Genomic DNA, 19,149 nt, shown 5'->3' on the forward strand with positions numbered 1-19,149 from the left:
GAATTGTTTTACTTAAAATGTTAATGAGCACAGATAGCGCGGTACCTGATGCATAGCAGGCAGCGTGTAGTGGTGCAAATGCATCGAGACCCAGTCCGGACTCTCACACCCGCCCCACCATACACACACCGAAAAGACAAGACAGACTGGTAGTTGATGGATGTGGGTTCAAACCCAGATGTACAATGCATGGCCTTGGGCCAGTTGATTACGTTTCTGAGCCTCATGTTCATTTGCAAAATGTGGAAAATCCCTACCTCTCAGCGTTGATATGAGGATTAGAGGTAATGTATGTAAAGCACTAAAATATAGTGGTCAGCCATAACTGGAAGCTATTATTATTATATTATTGGGGCTTGATACAGATTTGGTGATTGAATAATAGATTAGCTGACCTCTAAAATCCACATCAACTCTAAAATTATGATACTAACAATGGAATTAAAAGTTCATATAACAAATCCACTCAAGGATATTTTTAACTATTGTAATTGTGATGCAAATCTCGCTTCAGAATTAAGTCCTGCTAATGAGACTCACGGAATACAATGTATTTATATACACCCTGGCATATTACGAAAACGTGTATGATCAAATTTAACAGGATAGGTGTCTATGGTTTCTGAGATCTCCAGGGGTTGCTGCTGCCTTTTCTATCACAACTACTTGACCGAAGTTCTCCTTTCTAGAGCACTTCTCTAGGCCAGACAGACACTGTGATGCAGGTTTTACCGGAGTTATCTTGGCCACGATTATTCCTTCCATTTTCATAAAAGAAAATGGAGGCATACCGAGATTAAGGATCTTTCCAAGGTCACAAAGCTAGTAGGCACCAGGCACTGGACTTCAACTCTGACACTAAGCCCATGCCTTTACCCACTGTGCCATATCGCTGCAACTCAGGCAAGCCCTAAAAGCAAAACATAAGAGACTGGAGAGACTTGTGAGGAAATGTACCCACAGAAGAGGAAGAACAAATGTCAGTCACATCTACTGCATTCTTCCTCTGACTGTGTTCTGTTGACTACATTTTCACCGTGTCTCTTAAACAGAGGATCAGTGTAACATATCCATGTAAAAAGTAGGAGAATCAGCAATCCCCCTTCTGGGTATATATGGAAAAGAATTGAAAGCTGGATCTTGAATTGATATCTGCACACCCATGTTCATAGACATGTACTGTAAGATTTTCCCTTACATGAGATATCTAAAGTAGTCAAATGTATAGAAACAGAAAGTAGAATGGTGGTTGCCAGGGAATGGGGAAGGGGGAAATGGGCAGCTGCTGCTTACTCGGCAGAGTTTCAGTTTTGCATGATGAGAAAGTTCTGGATATACATTGCACATCAATATAAATATCAGCACTACTGAACTGTACACTTAAAAATGGTAAAGATGATACATTTTATGTTATGTGTTTCTTTTTACCACAATTTAAAAAAATAAAGTGGCAGAATACATATTTGTATATATGTGTGTATATATACATATTTTATGTATGATGTACTTGTATACATGTATGTGTATGTATATACATAACACACGCATATATCCTTAAAAGAGTCAATGATTTAAAAATTTCCAAACTCTAGAAAATAATTACAAAAAAATTGACACCTGTGGGGCCAATGGCAGCCACGGAATGTTTGGGGAGCTGACCTCTTGGCCCAAACCAGATCACTTTCACAATGCTCAACCATCCCTGTTCTAGTTTCTGAATCATCACCACCTGCTGCAGAGTCAAGAGTCTGAACCATGTGAATTTCATGCAGATACCCTCTCTCATGGGAAATGAGAAATCTTCCCTTTCCCTCCCTAAAGGTGGAGATGCCCCAAGACAATAAAGTTTATTTCACAAATAATTGTGTTGCTACTTCCAATGATCAACCTACCTCATCTTTTTTTTCTGCAGGTTCAATTTCCCTGTTTTCAAGTGATTTCCTTAAAGAAAGCAGAGACTACCTCTCTGACCTAGGACTTCAGGAAAGTAAGCAGGTAGCTGTTGTAGGAAGAACCGGAGTTTGCTTTCAGAGTGATCTTGATCTCAGCAGGCAGGTAAAAAATTCTGACACACTTTTTCCTTCTTAACCAAAATTATTCAGACTATTTTTTTATAGCATGTTAGGAGATGAATTCCGATTTCCTGAGTAATAACAAACGACCAACTTCTGCATAAACTACATTCTTCCAATTTCTAAACATTTGGGTTTACATGTGATTTATCTGTCTGCAAAGAGATTTCTTTTCTTTTCTTTCTTTCTTTCATTTTTTTGCCGCGCTGCTTGCAGGACCTTAATTCCCCCACCAGGGATTGAACCCCGGGCCCCGGCAATGAGAACACTGAGTCCTAACCACTGGACCACCAGGGAATCCCCTGCAAAGAGATCTCTTATTCTTCAGTCATCCTACATGGTTTCTGCTTTGGTTTAGCCTCACCCACCACAACCAAAGGCTGGATTTCTTATTCATGGTGTTTATTCCTCCCCCTACCCCCAAGTAAGCACTTAGCTGACCGATTACAGAATCACAAGATAGGTTATAATTCCGTTTCTCCATCTGACTTTGAACTTAAGTGCTCCAATTATTTTGCCTGATCCTAATAAGTCAGTAGCGTGCTAACGCTTGCCTTGATATTTCTGAAATATACAGGGTGTGATTAGCATAGGACTGCATCATTAGAAAGCAAAGTTGAAAGCGGGTGAGCAAAATCATCACTCGCATTTAAGCAAAGCTTCCTGTTCAGTGAACTTACAATGTTACAATGATCCTAGAGACACTATATGCTGTGACTAAACGTATATTGTATTCAGAAAAAGGCTCAGATGCTCCAGAACCTTCTGTCTTTGGCTACTACTGGATGAGAAAAGATCCTAGGAGGACAGGCTTGTTCCAGCACATAAAGTCCAGAAGTCTGTTTAAACCAGATATAGCTGAAGATATAAAGAATCCTTGAACCATAACAGTGTAGGAGGGGAAAAAAGGAAGGAAGGAAGGAAAGAAGGAAGGAGGGAAGGAAAGAAGGAAGGGAGAGAGGGAAACCTTTAGTCAATTCTGCTGGGTTGGATTGACATCTCCAGGCCATAAAGTGAGAAAGCTTTAGGGTAAGCCTGCTGGAAGAAAAAAGAAAAACAAACAAAAAAACCCCATGCACACACACATATCAAATGAGATGCTAAAAAACATTAGCATCAGTGGTGTTATTTGAGTCGATTAAAAAAATTTAACCCTTTTATATCTGTGTGCAACCAGGAATAGTGTAAACTTTTGGGAACTAGCAGATAGAGAGGAAAAAGGAAAAAGAAAACGCTTTAAACTGGGAATGATTTGCAGCCAAATCAATTGATAAATGAAAGAAAAAAAGATGGTATAACTGAAATTGATGCCAAAGATTTATAAGGTTGACTAAGTAAACAAAAATGGAACGGATCACCATGGAAATGCATGAATATTGAAATAGGCAAGATCTGAATACACTAATGATATGCCTCACTTAGACTGACAGGTGTTGAGAACAACTGTGGCAATCCACACCAACATCCACACTTCTAACATGTTTATTCCTAGAAAACACGGGCTGGATTTAAAGGTTCCTTTTCTTTTAGAAAATAAATTTTCTATTCTTAAAGGGACTAACTCAATTCTCATCTACTTGAAAAACAAAAAAGGTTTTATCCATTTGCTTTTTGGATATGAGGAGCTGCAGTTAGCAGAAGTCACTCTCTTGGGCTCTACTAGTCTTTGTTCCAATAAACCTCTCACAAAACTGAATTCTCAGTCTTGTTTATCTCCCGCACTGAGTACTTGAAGTATGACCACCACTCATTAGAAGCATAATTAAAAAGACACAATCTAGATTCCTCGCTTCCGTCACATACACATGAAAACCAGTAACCCTTAATCTATTTGTTACCATGGCTACCATAGGATATTTTATTTCAGTACAACTCTACGTATTTCGTTTGGATTGTTGCTTGCAAATGAAAGTTGGAGACCTATAAATTTCTGTTAACTGTGCTAGAAATGGAGAGACTGAACAGAAGAAAATGATTTTCTTAATCATGGACAAATATTGTTTATAAGATGCTTGTGCAGAAAAGTTATTAAAATTGGTTAAATACATCAGCCCATAAGTCAATTTAAATGCTATTAAATTCATATAGAGTTTAAGGGCACATATGCTAGTAATTCCCTGATTTATAGCAGGATGATAAATCAAGTGCACTCAGAACAATGTACCGGACAGAGACTATATATTCACCAGTGGCACACAGCTCCATACTAGTATAAATGCCTAGAATATGTGACTACGCAAATACATATTGGCATGCCAACCAGCCTTTAAAGTATTCACCTGTGAATTATCCGACGTTTTGGCCAAGAGTCGGGATGAACAATCGATAAAGTTGTTCATCATGTCTTCCCCCCGCCAAAAGAGTGAAAAAGTAGCTCTGCACTCTCCATTGTAATTTTTAAAAACATCATGAATGAGGTGGGCTAATTAAATCTGCTGTCATTCATCCTAAACCGAAATAATTCCTTAAATCTGCCCTCCCAGGGCTGAGTTGGAGATAAGACCGCAGGGCAAGAAAAGGAACTCTGTAGTGAGTAGACAGATGACTTTAAAGCGACTGAAATTAGGGTAAATACAGCTGTAACCAGGACAGATCTGTCACTGCAATAGGAGTTCGAATCCCAGCATAGCTCGTCTGGTGAGAGGCTGGAGCCTGCAGCAGTGGAGCCTGACTTTCCCTGAGCTGACGAAGTGGAAGTTTCGCTGGCAGCAGCAGATCGGCGTCCTCAGCGGTCCCATCCCTCCAGTGCCGAGGTCTCGTCTAATGCTGCATAAATACCTGCGTCCACGATTCGCCCCGGGCGGGCGCGCCGCGGCGCAAGCACCGTAGAGAGAGAGAGGAGAGCGTTTGCAGAGCGGCAGGGATGGCAAAGGCGGCGGCTCCCTAGGGACCCGCGGGGGGGACCCACCAACTGATCGTGTCTACCATTGGGTTCCAGAGCTCAGGAACGACAACTGGCTTCTCAGCTAGCGGACCCAGGCATCCGAGACTCGCGCTTTGGCCCCATCACCGTTGGCTGCAGGCTGGCATCGCGTCTCCGCCTTCCCCAGCCAACGCAGACCCGACCTGCCCGGGAGCTGCCTCGGACCCATCCGGGCTCTCGACTCTGCTCTCCCGACCCCGGGCAAGCTCTCCCCTCCCTCGGGGCCCAGAGCCCGCACTGCCCAGCGTCCGCACCCGCGCCGCGACCGCATATAACCCTCGCGCTCTCGGCTCGCTCCAGGCCACAGAGACCCAGACGTGAGCCCTCTGCCACCTGGCACCTCCCGCGGCAGTCGGGGCGCGCGTCCACACTCCCACATTACACATCTCCCCGTCCACACTATCCCGCACATAAACAACCCCTCCCCACCCAACACACATCCTAGCCGCTTCACCAGCCCCGTACGCTCTCCCTTCCGCGCCCCCACCAAACACGCTGGCACCCACAAGGTGTAAGGGAAGGCGGTCACAACAAGGTCTGTATGGGCTTCCTCCCTGTGGTTTTCACGCTCCTCTACCTCGAAAGTTACTTGGGATTGAGTGAAGAGACCAGGTCCCCAAATGCGGGTCTGAGGACGGGAGGGGTCAGAAACCCCAACCTGGCTTCCCGCTGCACAGAGGCGCGCACCTCCCCAAAGGCCAGACGCGTGGCCTCCCCCAGGGTCCACCCCTCCGGTGCCTCTTCTGGCCCCCAGCCCGGCTCGGGCCCTGGGCCGCTCAGGGGAGGTGGCTTGGAGAGGGACGCATGCTGTCGGGCCCAGCCGAGGAGCTGCCTCGGCTGGGGGGGGGGGGTCACACTCGCTTCCAGCGCCCCCTACCACAGCGACATTGGCCTCGGGCAGCCCCTGTGCATACACACCCGGGGGCAGGAAGTTTCTCCCCCCCCGCCTTTTTTCCCCCCTGGAGCAGCGCAGGCGCAAGGGCTCCTGCAGCCTTGCGAGTCCAGACGCGGGAGGCTCCTGCCGCCACCGCCGCCGCCGCCGCCGCGGGAGCCGAGCCCAGCGTTCCGGGTACTTGGGCCCCGCTCCCAAGCCCGGCCCGGCCCCACGCAGCCTCCAGGACCCTGGGTCCCCGGCGCCGCATCCTTGGCGTCCTAGCCTGGCTCTTACCTCCGGCCGCGCGGCTCTGGCCCCGGTCCGACGCGCAGAGAGCCTGGGGTCGCGAGTGGGCGCAGGAGGGCTGATGGATAGGGGACGGCGCCTGCGGGTAGCTGTAGCTGGGGCCGCTCGGGTCCTGGCCGGGAGAAACGGATCCAGGTCCACCTCCTCGCGTTCCTGCTCTCCGCCTTCTCCCCCTTTTCCTTCTCCTCCTCCTCCGCCGCCGCCTCCCGGCAGCCCAGGAAGGATGCCCGAGAGAGGGAAGTCAGTCCTTCCGCCTGTCAGCCTGTGCGGCTACGCGCGGCGCGGCGCGGCTCTCACCGAGGCGGCGGCGGCGGCGGCGGCTCCGGCAGCATCGCCCCCCCACTCTCCCCGCAGCCGCGGCGGCCGCGGGGCTAGGGTTGGCTCCGGGCTCGGGGCTCGGGCTTCGGGCGGGGGCTGCACTCAGGCGCGGCGGCCGCCGGGACTGCGGGCGGGCCCTTCGGAGCCGGGGCCGGGGCTGGAGCTGCAGCTAGATCCGCGGCGGCGGGGACGGCGGCGGCGCGGGGGCTGGCGCGGCCGCGGCGCGGGGACCATGCTCCCTTCTGGCTCGCTCCGCTCCGGGTACCGTCTGCTTTAGCTGCGAGGGAGGCGGGCTGCGGCGTGCAGCCAGGGGCGGGCGGAGCCAATCACGGGCGCCCGAGTGGGCGGGGGCGAAGGGTGGGGGAGGCGGGGCGCCCCCGGCCGGGCACCCAGCGCTGCTCCCGGGGCACGAGGGATACCCAGCAGCCGCGCGCCGGGCCCGGGCGGAGTGCTCGCGGGTGTGTCCGTCCGTCCGTCCGCCGCCCCCGCCCCCCTGCGGTGGCTCCCGGCTCGGCCCGCTCGGCGGCCGCGCCCGGCAGATAAACGGCGCGTGGCCCCGGCTCCTGGGTCCCGGCCTCCTGGCCCCGCCCGCCCAGGGTTGGCTGACGGGACCGAGGCGAGCTCCTCGTCCTCTCTCAACACCTGAGGAAACTGGCGGAAAAGTTTGAGAACGAAAAGTCCAATCGTCTTTCAGCTTCCGCCCTCCCTATGACACTCCAGCCACGGTAAGGAGCAGGAATTGTCCAAATCTCTGAAGAACCACGGCTAGCCCTGTAAATCCTGACCACCGACCCTCGACTCTCCTCGGTGTACACGGACTTTCCTGTCTACCCTGACCCTCTTGAATCCACAGGACCTCTCTGTTTAGACAGCCACTACTCAGGCCACCCCAGCCTTCCATGTCTACACCGACTCCCACCCGTCTACACTGACTTTCTTAGTTGCATCACTTCCTCGTCTCCACAGACCCTGACTTCAACCTGATAGGAAAGGTTTGGCTGGAGGCCCGTGGCAGCCCCAGTGCGGGCTTTCCATTGTGCCAGAACATTTCATTTCAGCACCAGTCTTCCCTTCTTTGGTAGATCTAGATCTGGCTTTTATTCCCTGCCCTCTCCCTCCTCCCCTACCTCCCCCTCATTTGGTTTTGAATTTCAGAGGAAATATATCTTTTTCCCCCATCCCCCATCTCTGGGCTTCAACAACCCTCCCCCCCGCCCCCGGCGAAGCCGCTGAGGCCAGAGGCCTGGGTAGAAATTGGGGAGGTGGGTGTGGAAAGGTAGGGAGCTGCTTGCTATTTGGCTTGAACTGGGCGGAGCCAGCCTGGGGCAGGCTCTGCCAGGCCCTGCCCCCCATCTGCCAGGGCCTGGGGAGGGTTCGTTGGTAAATCTCTTTCAGCTTACTCCTGTGATATCTGAATCCAGGCCTCTTCTCTTCTTGGCTGTAAACTCGGTGCAAGGATTGTGCCTTCTTTAATATCTTGTGGGAAGCAGAGTACAGTGTGGCGGCTGATAAATAATAAATAATAATCATCTACTGAGAGTAGCAGGAGGACCATCAGTGAAAGGGAATGAGAACACCAGGGAAAAGGCCCATTGGTTTTAGAGTAACTGCATTTTCTGAAAAAAGAAAAAAAATCGAATGAAGTTTTGGTGTGTGAAGCCTGGAGGTGGGGAGAGGGCAGAGTAAAGCACTGCAGCGAGGAATCCCCCCTTGATGGTGGGGTCAGCCAGGAGAAGTGGTGTGTCTTTAAGCGAGGGTGATCGAGGGTGCCTTGAAGGGGGAACAGGTGGGAGTGGGGGCACAAAAGCTCCTCCAGCGACCTGAAGAGGAACGCGAGATGTGGTTTGAATGCCACGGTCTGAACGTGGTATATGAAAAGTGATTGAAGGGTAATGTAGATGGGAGAAAGGAGAAAGAAGGATTACTTGGGGTTTTAAAAAAGGACTCAGGTAACACCTCAAGCACTGAATGCAAAGAGAACAAAGGCACAGGTGAGTCAATGTTCATTCATGTTGTAGGAAGCTGTCCTCTGAAATGATCTGCATGGGTCCACCAACTGTGAGCTTGTGGCATCCAGCAGGCTACATTCTGGAGCAGTGGCACATAGGACAGGTGTAGACATTATGGAAATGTGGCTAAGGTTTGCAGGGTTAAGGAATAGGTTAAAATCTGGCAATTTGAGGCACTCATAATGTCTGACGTGATTTTCAATGATCTTCAAATAAAAGCAGAAAATAGTACTCCAGGAATCCTTCCTCAGCTACATCTCTAGGTGAAGGTGTAAGGATTCTCCCAGTTTCCCTGCTGGCGTTATCAGAGAAGAGAGACTGTGCTGAATCTGCATCCACCCGGGTGATGCCAGGGGTGCTGGTTCTAGAGTGCTGCAACGCCTTCATGGTTGGATCTTGATAACGGCTCGCCGGGGGGTGCCAGTCTGTCAGGAGAATGAGAAAAGCTGTGTGAAGTAGAATCACAGTGAGCCAGTCTACCCCCTCCTCACCCCACCCTTCTTTCATCCCCAGAGCCTGAATGCAAATAAGGATTTCCAGAGTCTGAAGCTGAGCTCTTCTTCTGCAGTGGGGCTCCGCCCAGCTAGAAACTGTTGAGTTTGGACTTAGGAAGGGTTGGCTCTGGTCTAGACACGAACTCCATTTCATCTGAAGTGCTGTTGTTCTTGCATCTGCCCCTGTTCCCCCAGGCTCTTGGTGACATTACTGCTCTGTGTTGTGTAAGAGATCTCTCTGTGTAGACCTTGCCCGTAGCTGGGATCTGTCCTGGGTTATTCACTGCCCTGCTTTGTGGTATTTGGGATAAGCCCCGCGGTTAGCACGGATCTCTCTCTCTGTGGTAAATGCGGTTTGTTTGGTGTTACACATGAGAGCTTCTTCAGCCCCAGTCAAAGATTTCTCCATGAAGCACGGGTTCAAGCTCAAAAGTGAGCTTCAAAAGCCAGCCCTCCCTGTCCTGACGAAGATGCCCCAAGCCGGGTTCAGAGATCAGGACCAATGTGTCTGCTGCAAGCAGATGGGTTGTGAAGGAGTGGACTTGTGAGGCCCAGGGCGGTAGACTGGAATGCTGCAGAACGTGCATTTCCCACTCAGAGGATCGACCATTATTTGCGCAGTCCATCAGACAGGGACTTTGTGCTGGAAAGGCTACTGCTGCACCTGGAGAGGCACCAGAGGAAGCCACAGCATTACTGTCTGGGAGTGCCCACTGTGGCTGAGACGGACTTCCCTCCCTGTTTGTATTTATAATAGTAATCACAACAAAACGATCGTTTACTCAGTGACTGCAATGTGCCAACCATTGTACCAGGTATTCTACCCACAATACCTGGTCAATGGTCATAGCAACCTGTGGAATTAGTGTTATCAGCTGAGTCATAGAGAGGGTAGGTGATCTCCCGAAATCACACAGCCAGTAAATGGCAGAGCTGGTATTTGAGTCTGGTTGGTTGGTTCCAAAGCCTTTGTTCTTTTCGCCATCCTCAACACACAAATGCAGTTTCTTTTGACATTAATCCAGTGCTTTTCCCTTGGAGAAGACACAGTGGATGCTGATTTTGCCTCTATCAGCAGCCAGTCCTGGAGTCAGGACTGGAAATCAGTCTTAGGACACAGAGGGCTGATGTAGAAGAGGGAAAAGCATCCCTTTGTTTACTGAATGCACAGGTCACTTGGAAGAGTGGACGCCTCATCAGAAACCCTCAGGTCTGAGAGGACATCTGTTTCCAGGAGCGAAGCGGGTATAAATAGAGCAGGAGCCAGCCTCTCTGCTGGTCTGGTTTTGTGTTTGCTGTTTTGTTTTTCTAACATTCTGCTCCACTAAAACCACCCCCATTTGGCATCAAAAGCATGAATAAATCCTACATAAGTCACTGTCCCTCCAGTGGCTAATCAATCCATAAAAATCTATTTAGCACCTACTGTGTGTCCTGCATTTCAACCCCATGGTGTTGATTAAAGCAGGAAGTAAGTCACAGCTGCTGTATTTTCACTGTGGCCACCCTGCTCTGTGGATGCGTGGCAAAGGCACATGCTAATCATGCAATCAGCCATTTGCAGAGGACCTCCTGCACGCTCAGCCTTGTGCGGGGTGCTCTCAGGAGTATAGGGAAGGTACAGGGCGCTTCCCACTCTGTTCATTTTTACCCTGCCTGTTCCCCCAAAGGGGTTGAGGCATCCAAATACAATACAGGATTTTCCCCCTCCCCCTTATCTGTGGTTTCAGTTACTTGCAGTCAACCCCGGTTTGAAAATATTAAATGGAAAATTCTAGAAAGAAACAATTCATAGGATTTCAATTGCATGCCATTCTGAGTAGTGTGATGAAATCTCATGCCACGCTGCCCGCGATGTAAATCATCCCTTTGTCCAGCATATCCATGCTGTGTACACTACCTGCCCATTGGTATAGGAGAAAAGTCAGTGCTTATAGGGTTTGGTACTGTCTGCGGTTTCACGCATCCACCGGGGCTCTTGGGACTGATTCCCTGCAGATAAGGTGGGACTACTGTGCTTGGTTCTTGTTCTTGACAGAGGCTAAGGTAACAACAGTTGTCATCAAGAAGCATAACTGAGTGCTCAGATGTGGGGACAAGACTCCAAGTGTTGTGGGATGTAGGGGATGATCTGTAAGAGCGGGGCTGGTCAGGATGGGTGGGTGTGTGTCAGACTGGACCTGAGGAATGAGAAGGTTTTTTTCTGGGGGGTAGAGGGAGCCCAGAGCAGCCAGAGTGGAAGGCAGGGCCCAGGAGGGTAGAGGAATAGGATTCCTGGACTGGGGGACTCATCCCAGTGTGAGAGTTTCTGAAACACTGCTTGCTGGTAACAGTCATTTCCTTTGGGTGAAAATGAAAGTGTGTTTTCCTTCTTTGCCCAAATCAGTGAACTATTAGATTCTAAGATTCAGAGTGAAACCGGTGGTGTCTTTTTTGGCATTTTCAATGGCGGGAATGCAGCAGCTTTTTTTAGTACCAGTTGTTTGCAGGTGGCAGGAGTGCTAATTAGACAGAGCTACTAGCAAATTTCCTGGATGGTTCTGACTCCCAAACCGACAGGAAACCTGCTCGGGCGATTTAAGAGAGCAGTTTCTACTCTCCCCATTGGTAAAATGATTCTTCAAACACGGTGGTCAAAGGAATGGGTTTCATAGTTGCACAATACATATTTATTGGGTGTTGAATTGTTCACAGTGACCAAAATTCCACTTTACTTTTTCGACATTTGAGAAGGGCCTGATGTTTCTCTATTAGAGAGTGTAAAAAGAAGACCCAAATGATTTGGAGGGTAGCTGAAAGGAACATTTTATTTGAGCGTTAGAGGGGTCTTTCGATCATTGAAACAGGTTTTCAGTAAAGGGAAAACTCAGGAGACTTTTGAGAGAAGATTGAATCCTCATAGTTCTTTGCATACATATTTTTTAAGCTGTTTTTAAGAGTAAAGAGGTTACGGGCCTGCTGGTTCCCTGTTTGACTCCAGAATCCACTGGTGCCAATGTCTTTTATCCCCCTCGGAGATTTCAGGAGAACTGGGGGCCAGGCCCATGTCATTAGTGTGGTCATTTTGAAGGCCTGAATTGGGCCAGAAGCAGAACAATGACCTTCCAGGGCAGGTGACTGCCCTGCTCTGTCTCTAGGACAGAGACCCTTGTGCTCTCTGCTCTCTGTCTGGACTCAGGCTGCCCAAGAGAGTGTCTCGGTCCCCACAGGTTGTTGGGGGGACACAGCAGGAGGCAAAGGGACCACCATGCAGAGCCTTTGGCCACAAATCTCATCTTAATCAGCTGTTTCACGAACACGGCCAAGTCCAGGACACTGTCTCAGGAGTTATTGTTTATTTCCGTATCCCCAAAGCTAGAGGCTGTCTGTCATGTTCATAAGCAAAAGGCAGCCCGTCCTCCAGGGAACAAGTTCACTGTTCTCCCCAAAGACAGGGGTGTTGGGAATCAAGCTGCAGGCACTCTTGGAGTCTGAGATAAATCTCGGTTTGCAGGGTGAAGTATCTAATGGTTTCAGCGATTTGGGGTCTTTTGGAATACGTGTCCCCGTATTTTATCTTCATGTTTACCCCTACTCGAATTAGTGAAGCTGCGTACACGTTATGTGCAGTGTGTCTGGAAGGAGGAATTTGTGAGGTCATGCCCGATGGAAACATGACTGTCAACACATTGGCCCTGGAGGCTCTGTCCCCAAGAAATCAGAGGTGACAAGGAAGAGAAAAGCAATAGGGCCTGAACTCAGGGTACTTTCTGAATATTTACTAAGGGTTGTAAAAATAGCCTAAGTGTGTGCTAAAAATCACCATCTGGTCCAGGTGCATCTTGATCTAAGAAAATATGATATGTGAAAATTCAAAATGATAAAACAGAAGGATTTGCTAGTTTACATTACAAAAGGATGCATGAGCTGCCCATAAGTGAAGCTTTCCCCTTTGATATTTAATGTGTGGCTGATTTAGTAGAAATTCCGTTCATATACAACTGGTCAGAAACACATTAATTTATTTTTATTTATTTAAGGCTTGTGACCTACCTACATCTTGAGCAATTTACAGGTTAAAACATGGGGCCAAAGGAGACATTTGGGAATGAAATAGAACAGATAGAACCCAAAGGGAGGATGTGGGGTTAGAGGCATTAGGCACACAAGACGAATGGGTTCTACAATTAGGATCTCTAAGGGGAAAAGGGGCAAATGCACCAGGTTACCTGATTGTATAAAGAAAGGAGCATTTGTCTCAGGTCATAAAAGATGTCTTGAATAGAAAGTGTTTTAGAAAATCAGAGACTGCTATAAATGGAAGAATGTAGTATTATTGAGATAAAAGTTTTCTCCTTTAGACTTTGGAGACAAATGCTAATCATGGAAAAGTGTAACACCACAGATCTTTGTATTAACTTTTTTTTAACTACTTCTAAACCTTTGAAAAATATTTACCAGATGATTTCATTTAAAAAAACATTTCGGGGCTTCCCTGGTGGCGCAGTGGTTGAGAGTCCGCCTGCCGTTGCAGGGAACACGGGTTCGTGCCCCGGTCCGGGAGGATCCCACATGCCGCTGGGCATGAGCCATGGCCACTGAGCCTGCGCGTACGGAGCCTGTGCTCCGCAACAGGAGAGGCCAAGACAGTCAGAGGCCCGCATACCGCAAAAAAAAAAAAAAAAAAAAAAAAAATCAATTCTTTATAGGTTTACTTTTGCCAATTCAGGAAAAGCGTTGCAAATTGGACATATTTCATTTAGGTGGTTGTGAATTTTCCTAGAAAGCAACAGGTAGGTATCTTCTAGCTTAATTCTAAACTCTTGATAATTTCAGTGTAGCTTCAGGTCAGTTTCAAAATTAGCCAGAGAGTTTTGGCTAATGTAAAATTTCATTAGAAATAACCAGAACTTAGCATTTGAATAGCAGGTTTAGAAAAACCTAGGACTTGGAAAGAGTCAGAGCAATATTTGGAATCTGAGATGGTTATATACCAATCTGCAGATAAATCCTATTAATGAACTTAAGATTTTAAAAGGGTTGCAGATATAAACTCATCATTATAATCAGGGCTGTTTTTCCTGGGAGTCAAGATTGACATGTGGCAGTAGATGTGGTATGTATTGTTCAAAAGCAACAGAGATGTTAGTTGGGGTGACAGTATATAAAATAATGATGTATCGATGATGAAAATATCAATAATAGCTGATATTAGTTTAGCACTATGTGCCAGACACTGTTCTAAGCCTTTAATTTTCTTAAAAAATTTTTTTCTTATATTCCTTTCAACAAAGGATGTGGGAATTGATGAATCCTGAGTCTAAAAATTTTAATGCAGACACATAGAGAGAGGAGCAGATGTTCTTTCATCAGTAGGGAGTGTGATACAGTCCATTGGCTAGAGGGGGGATGTGGCTGGCTCATTCTGGATGCACGTCTCAGAATCAGAATGGAAGTCTGATGTCGTGTTGTGCCGTTTCACTACGTAGGTGTATACCAGGTGCCTCACACTGGCAAGCTCTGGGCATCCCCAGCCTTTGGTCATACCATTCATGCCACTGAAATCTGACCTGAAGGACACTGGAAGTTAAGATTAGAATAAGAGAGAAGCCCCCAATTGTATTAGTAATTTCCCCAAACCTTAGTAGCTTGTGCAACATTTATTATCTCACCCAATGCCTGAGGGTTAGGAATCCAGGAACAGCATTGCTGGGTGGCTCTGGCTCAGGATTTCCCATGGGGCTGTAGTCAGATGTCAGCTGGGGCTACAATTATCTCAAGATTCCACTGGGACTGGAGGATTTGCTTCCAAGCTCACTTACATGGCTGTGGGCTAGAGGCCTCAGTTCTTTGCCATGTGGGTCTCTCTACAGGGCTGCCTCAAGACATGGTAGCTGGCTTCTCCCTGAGCAGCAAGTGATCTGAGAGAGAGAGGCCAAGACAGAAGCTGTAATGTCTTTTATAACTTAATCTTGGACAAACAACATAGACCAACAGAGGTTTAACGTGAGAAGGGACACAAAGCTGTGGATACCGGGAGGTGGGCTCATTGGGAGCCATCTTGGAGGCTGACTACTACAACAATTGTCTTAGATTCCATGGGTTCGGGGAGGGGAAGAGTGGGCATGGTAGGAGGTAGTCACTGGGTTTCTGGCTTTCAGGCTTCTGAAGGTCCCCAAGAGATCAGGAGACATTACATGAGATTCCGAAAGGGAAGATGGCTCAAGAACTCTTGTTGATAGAATTCTTAGTGTGTAGTTGCCAATGCTCTTGAAGAGAAATAGTCAGGTGGGAATGGGTGTTGATGAAACCAGAGTGACCATGGGAAAGTTCACCTTTGAGTGCAGCTGGAAAAAGGACAGAAGGGTCATAGATGTCATCGAGTTACACACACCTAATGAGGTATAATTAATGAAGGCAGCAAAATGGTCAGGATTACAAAACAGCTTTTCTTATTTGACATGAGCAGAAAATCAAGAAAGGATCTGAGTGGTGATTGTGGTAAGATGTCTAATACTGCGGGTTTCTGTGGCGCAAACTCTTACTGAGTGCCACTGTGTACCAGGCAGGGTGCCAAGGGCTAAGGATACAAAGATAATCAAGAAAAGGTCGCTGCCCTCGAGGATCTTCCAGTCTAAAGCGAAGACACATATAAACGAGGCCATGATCAATACCAAAATGAGATTCAGTACAGGTAGCACTGGGACATTGGGAAGGGCACTGCCAGTGCTACTAGGGAGCAGGCAGGTCAGGGAAGCCTGTATAGAAGAGATTACACTTGAGCTGAGTCCTTAAGGATGAGCAGGATTTCGCCAAATGAACAATAGGAGGAAGGGCAGGGAGAACAAGAATCGCCAAGCACAGGACAGGCAGGGGAAGCTGCTGGTGCTTCATACGATTAGAGCAGGGTGGAGAGTTCAGACAGGGCTCGAAAAGAAAGAAGAGGCCATTTCACGTGGGGCCTCGGAGACTCTACACTGGGGATTAACGGGACAGTGTTGCTCAAAGTGGGGTCCTACATCAGGATCACATGGGAGGCTGATTCCTAAGCCTAACCCTACATCCACACTGGCAGATAGTTCAACATGACCGTCATCTCTTCTTCCTGAGCTAGACTACATCTCCCAGCGTCCTTTGCAGTTGGACTACATCTCCCAGCATCCTTTTCAGTTAGGCTATATTGCCTAGTCTCCTTTTTAGTTAGGTGCACTCATGTCAATGAAATATGAATAGAAGTAATATGTGCCATTGCCAGACCTGACCCATTAAAATCTGCCCTGCATTCTTTCCATGCTCTTTTCCCTCTCTCCATGTTGATGCAGGCAAACACAGGAATCTTGGAAGCCACATGTTAAAGCCGGCAGGGCAACAAAACCCAGGAAGCTCTGGGTCTCTGAATGATTGTTTGGAGAGGGCCAACCACTGATCTGGAACACCCATTTTGGGGCTTCAAGAAAACAAGAAATAAAATTCTATTGTGTTTGAGCTGTTTTATTATTTTGGGTTTGTTTGTTTTCGCAGCTAGTGTTACCCTAACTAATACAGCAATTGAGAGGGGAATTCCTGGAGGATTTGCTTTTTTTTTTTTTTGTGGTACGCGGGCCTCTCACTGCTGTGGCCCCTCTCGCCGCGGAGCACAGGCTCCGGACGCGCAGGCCCAGCGGCCATGGCTCACGGGCCCAGCCGCTCCGCGGCATGTGGGCTCCTCCCGGACCGGGGCACGAACCCATGTCCCCTGCATCGGCAGGTGGACCTTCAACCACTGCGCCACCAGGGAAGCCCCCGGGATTTGCATTTTTAACAAGTACCTTAGAGGAGTTTGAGAATCCCTGTTGGAGGCGAAGGGAAACCAGCCACTCATGGATTTAGAGTAGACCAAGTAACGTGATGCTGTTTGCCTTTTAGAATGGCAGCAAAAAAACGGGATTTTACCTCCTTTTTCTTTGCCGAGGAGAACAATCTACTGACTAAAAAGAAAAAGAAAACTGCGGTAAGAGAAAATTGAAGTTCAAGATGAGTAAAGAGATTATAACAAGCACCAACCTGCTGTAAATGAGCTCAAGTCTCTTGGCCAGGACAAATTACACCCCAGGGAGTAGGGAGAACTCACCACCGGAGCTGTAGAGCCTCTGCTGATAATCTTTAAGGAACATGGAGAGTGGGAAAGAAAATGGAAAGCTAGAAATGGGAAAATATAGCTTTTATTAGTAAAGAGGAGAAAAGATTATGTAGACTTCAAAAGTGGGGATATTCTGTTCACCCTCATTAAGTTGATTATTTAAGGCTGATTTGTGAACATATGAAAAATGGAGAATTCTCTAAAAGCTGGTGTGGCTTCTTTAAGAGCAAGCCACAACCAGGAAATTGTATTCCCAGTTTTGTGATAGGCTTGCTAGATTATTATGTCAGGGAATTGTGTTAGCTATGGTAGACGCAAAGCATACCTCAGATTGGTATTTGTCAAGGAATCTCATGATAAATTTGTGTGTAAGATAATTTCAACTGCAGAATAGTATTTGGGTAATACAAACCCAAAGATGCTAATCACTATCAGTATGAAAGTACATTTCTAGTTAAAGGCCACAGCCATGGTTCCATCTGATGTTTTTATTAGTGATGCAGACATAAATGACTTAGTTAATCCTGAAATTTTGAGATGATGTGTAGGGAATATATTGGTTGGCATAACAAGGCCCGAAGAATAGGCTCAGATATTAAGCTAAATGTAATGATATGAGATGAAGCAGACAAATGATAGGATTGAGCATGTGGGTCCAAACAGTCCCCTGCACAAGTCCAGGGCTAAGAGGCAGCAGCTGCAGTTGAGAGGCACCAAAGATGTTGTTCAGCTGCCCAAAGCCCTCTACGGACTCAGAGGTTAGCTGTGAAGCCTGTGGGCTTAGCTGAGACCAGTATGCAGTTATCTGAAGGGGTCTCGGTAGCAGAGGGACCCAGGCCGACTTCAAAGGCCAGATGGGAAGATTTCAGGTCCACGTGAGAATGAGCCCTCTCCAGCCATCTCACAGCTGCCCCAAACAACAGGCTGCTCAGAGATGGGAGCACCTGTCAATGGACATGACCAAGTGGAGAGAGAAAATCCCTTGTTGGGACTTCAAGGAAGGGATGAAGGCATCCCTTGAGTGTTTGGCCACAAAGAAACCATTAAGAGTCCCTCCAGGGCTTCCCTGGTGGAGCTGTGGTTGAGAGTCCGCCTGCCAATGCAGGGGACACGGGTTCGTGCCCTGGTCCGGGAAGATCCCACATGCCGCGGAGCGGCTAGGCCCATGAGCCATGGCCGCTGAGCCTGTGCGTCCGTCCGGAGCCTGTGCTCCGCGGCGAGAGGGGCCACAGCAGTGAGAGGCCCGCATACCACAAAAAAAAAAAAAAAAAAGTCCCTCCAAATATTAGTAGCTACTGTTACTGGCTACCATTCAGTGATAACTTAACATGTGCCAGGCACAGTGCTAAAGTAGGCTCCAAAATCCTATACTAGTTTTTGTTGTTGTTGTGGTTTTGTTGTTGTCTTTTGTTTCTTTTGCTGCTGTAACAAATAACTACAAAATTCGTGGCATAAATCAATACGAACGTATTATCTTACAGTTCCGGGGGTCAGAAGTCCAAAATCAAGGTGTCTGTAAGGCTATGTTCCTTCTGGAAGCTCTAGGGGAAGATCCTTTCCTTGCCATTTCCAGCTTCAAGAGGCTGCCTGAATTCCTTGGCTTTTGGCCCCTTCCTCTGTCTTCAAGGTTAGCAATGTAGCATCTTAAATCTGTCTGTCTTCTCTCTTTCTCTCTGCTTCTGTTATCATATCTGCTCCAACCCTGATCCTGTTACTTCCCTCTCAGAAGGGCTCTTTTGATTATATTGGGTTTGCCCATCTAGATTCATCTCCCCATCTCGAGGTACTTAGTTTAATCACATCTGCAAAGTTCCTTTTGCCATATAAGGTACCATATTCACAGGTTTTGGGGACTAGGATGATGACATTTTTGGGAGGGTTGTTATTCTGTCTACTACAAGCCATTTATATATTATCTTATTTAATTTGATCCCTCACTGTCTTGAAGAGTTGGACATTATTTCCACTTAACAAATGGAGAATTGAAGCTGTGGAACAGTTAAGTAACACACTACACCTCCATGAAAACAGTGAGGCTGGGATTGAAACTGGGTT

General features: G+C 47.7%; 1 protein-coding gene and 1 long non-coding RNA gene across 6 annotated transcripts in view; one reads left to right on the forward strand and one right to left on the reverse strand.

The window, feature by feature from the left end:
- The window catches only part of KLHL29 (kelch like family member 29), a 315,301-nt gene extending 308,861 nt beyond the window's left edge, over positions 1-6,440 (reverse strand). For all 3 annotated transcript variants that reach the window (XM_067008043.1, XM_067008045.1, XM_059079189.2), the window contains exon 1: positions 6,164-6,440. The gene's annotated coding sequence lies outside the window, so the exon portion shown is untranslated. The remainder of the gene's footprint in view (positions 1-6,163) is intronic.
- Positions 6,441-7,038: 598 nt separating this feature from the next.
- Positions 7,039-19,149, forward strand: part of LOC131765507 (uncharacterized) — a 347,130-nt gene continuing 335,019 nt past the window's right edge. For all 3 annotated transcript variants that reach the window (XR_010835624.1, XR_010835625.1, XR_010835626.1), the window contains exon 1: positions 7,039-7,218. This is a non-coding gene — a long non-coding RNA (uncharacterized lncRNA). The remainder of the gene's footprint in view (positions 7,219-19,149) is intronic.

The sequence above is a fragment of the Kogia breviceps genome, chromosome 11 (assembly GCF_026419965.1).
Source record: "Kogia breviceps isolate mKogBre1 chromosome 11, mKogBre1 haplotype 1, whole genome shotgun sequence".
NCBI lineage: Eukaryota > Metazoa > Chordata > Mammalia > Artiodactyla > Physeteridae > Kogia > Kogia breviceps.